Source organism: Marmota flaviventris, chromosome 12, assembly GCF_047511675.1.
Source record: "Marmota flaviventris isolate mMarFla1 chromosome 12, mMarFla1.hap1, whole genome shotgun sequence".
Classification (NCBI taxonomy): Eukaryota; Metazoa; Chordata; class Mammalia; order Rodentia; family Sciuridae; genus Marmota; species Marmota flaviventris.
The window spans coordinates 8315952-8319196 of record NC_092509.1 but is presented as its reverse complement, the minus strand read 5'-3'; positions in this window follow the sequence as shown (position 1 = coordinate 8319196).

The following is a 3245-nucleotide window of genomic DNA, read 5'->3' as shown; positions in this document are numbered from 1 at the left end:
GCTAGACTGTAAACATAACACTTACAAATTACCATAGCAGTAATACTAATTCTAAACCTAACACAAAACCTAGCCCTAATCCTAGTCCTAAAATTATCCCAAAGCTTATTCCTAATCCTAACCTAACCTTATCCCTTACCCTAAGCCTAAACCTCACGTTAACCCTAAACCTCGCCTTGAACTGACCCTAGATAAAACCGAAAACCGAACCCTAATTATAACCCTAGACCTATCCCTAAACCTAATTCTAATCCTTGCCTTAATCATAATGGTAACACTAATCTTAATACTATCTCTAAAATGATCCATTATCCTGAACCGAAATTTAACCCTAAAGATAACCCTAGCTCTAATCCAATGTAATACTAATCCTAGACCTAAACCTAAACCCAACCCTCATTGTAGACTTAACCCTAGATAAAAGACTAACCCTACACTTTAAAGCTAACCTTAAACCTAAAACTACCCCTAACCCTAACTCAACATCTAACCCTATCCATTAACCTAACTCTAAAAATAACCTGAGCCCTAACCCTAACACTAACCCTAACCTTAACCATAAATCTAACCCTAGACATAATCCTAAACCTAACCCTCACCCTAGATCTAACCCTGGCTCAAAACCTAACCTGTACCCTAAATATAACCCAAACCCTAACCCTAGCCCTAGCCCTAACCATAACCCTAACTCTAGCCCTAATCCTATCCAAAACCTTAGCCCTAACCCTATCTCTAATGCTATTCATTAACCTAAAATTAACCCTAACACAAATAATTAACCTAAGCTTAACTCTAACCCTATGACTAACCCTAACCCTACCAATTACCGTAATTTAACCTCAATCCTAAAGCTAAACTTATCCTTTAACCTAACCAAAATTCTAACCCTAATGATAATTTGAGCTCTAACCATAATAATTAACCTAACACAAACCCGAAACCTGACCTGCCCATAAAAATACACCTTACACTAAACCTAACATTAGTCTTAGCCATGAACATAACCATATAACTATCCCTAGCCATAATCCTAAACCTGACATTATCCCCATCCCTAAAACATGCCCTAACCCTAACACAAACCCTAGCCCTCATCCTAACCACAAATCCAGCCTTAATCCTAACACAAACCTAACCCTAGGCCTAAACCTAATTCTAATCATTGCCCTAGCCATAAAACTAGCTATAACCCCATTTCTTCCCCTAAAACTAACCCTAAGCCTTATCCTAAACATAGCCCTAATTCTAGGACTAACCCAAACACCAAACGTAAACATATTCCTAGCCCTAATTTAGCCATAAACTTAACACTAAACTTAGCCTTAAGAATAACTCTATCACCCTAACTCTATACCTAGTTCTAACCTATCTCTTACTGTAACCCAAACACTAGACTTAACCTTATCCCGAATCCTAGCCATAGCCCTAACCCTGGAATTAACCATAACTGTAAATGTACCCCTAAACCTAAAATCACCCTATCACTAGGAACAGAACTAACATTAATCGTAAAACTACACTTAACTTTAGCCTTATCCCTAAAACATAATGAAACATAGCACTAACACTAACCCTTAACCTAAACCAAATCCTAACCCTACATCCAACCCTAAGCCTACCTCTAATTCAACTCTCCTATCCCCAACCCTAAAACTAACCCTGACCCTGACTCTGAACTTAAAACTAACCCTAGCTCAAAACATCACCCTGAACTTAATCTAAGCATAAAACTAGACTTAGCCCTAACAGAAACTCTAAAATTAGCCCCAATCATAACCCTAGTTCTTACATTAGCTGTGTCCCTAACACTAGCCCTAATGTAACTCAAAATCTATCTTTAAGGTGAGACCCAACCCTAGATTTAACCCTAAATTTAAACCTAAACCAAGTCCTAACCCTTACCCTAACTTACCCTACCTTTAATCCTTGCAATAACCCCATACATAACATAAACCCTAACACTAAAACTAACCATAACCCTACCCTAACCCTAGCTCAAAGCTATCCATTACTCTAACCCTAATCTTAAACCTAATGCTAACCCTCAGCCTAACCCTAACACATTCGCTAACCTTAACCTATCTATTACCCTAAATATAACCCTAACCCTAATCCTAACCAAACTCTAAACCTAGACGTAATATTAAACCTAAAACAAGCCCTAAATGTAACCCTAGTTCTTACATTAGCTGTAGCTCAAAAGCTAACACAAAACCTATCCTAGACTTAATCCAAACTCTAACCCTTGCTTTAACCCTAACCCTAAACCTAATCCTAGCCCTAACTCTAACCCTAACCCTAGCCCTAACATTAGTGCTAACCCCATCCATTACCCTAAGACAAACTCTAACCCTAAATCTAATCTTGTTCTAAATATAATTCTTAGCCTAACCCAAAACCTAACTCTCTCACTAGTCCTAACTCTAATCCTCAATCTAGCTCTATCACTATCCCAAACATTAACCCTAACCCTGACCCTTGTTCTTACGCTAACACTAACAATAGGTCTAAACCTGACCCTAAACATAAACCGACCCCTAACATTGGCACTACCTGTCACCCCTGTAACTAAACCTTACCCTAACACTAGACCTAGACCTACACTTAACCCTATAACTAGTGAAAATTCTAGGCCTAGCTCTAAACAAAATCTTAGTACTAGCCCTAATAATAACCCTTAACCTAACCAAAACACTACCCCTACCCCTAGACCAAACCCTAGACTTAATGCTAGCCCTAGCAATAAACCTAACCCTAAACCAAACACTGACCCTTACCCTAACACGAACCCTAGCTCTAAACCTTATTCTAACAACAACAAAAAAAAAATAACCCTAACACTAGACCTAGCCATATCACTATCCCTGAAACTAGTCATCACGATAGGCCAAAACCTACCTCTAACTCTATCCATTACCCTAACCCTAACCCTAACCCTAATGCTAACCCTAGCTCAAACCATCACACTGACTCTAACCCTAATCCTCATCCTAGTCCAAACACTAGCTCAATTCTAACCCTTAAACATAACCTAATGCTAACATTAACCCATGGCCTAAACCTAAACCTAAACATAACCCTAGCCCTAATCCTAACCTTAATCCTATACCTAACCCTAGCTCTAAGCCTACATATTACCTTAACTCTAAGCCTAACCTTAATGATAAACTTAGCCCTAACCCTAGGTCTAACCCTACCCTTTACCCTAACCCTAACACTAACCCTGATGATAAACCTAGCCCTTA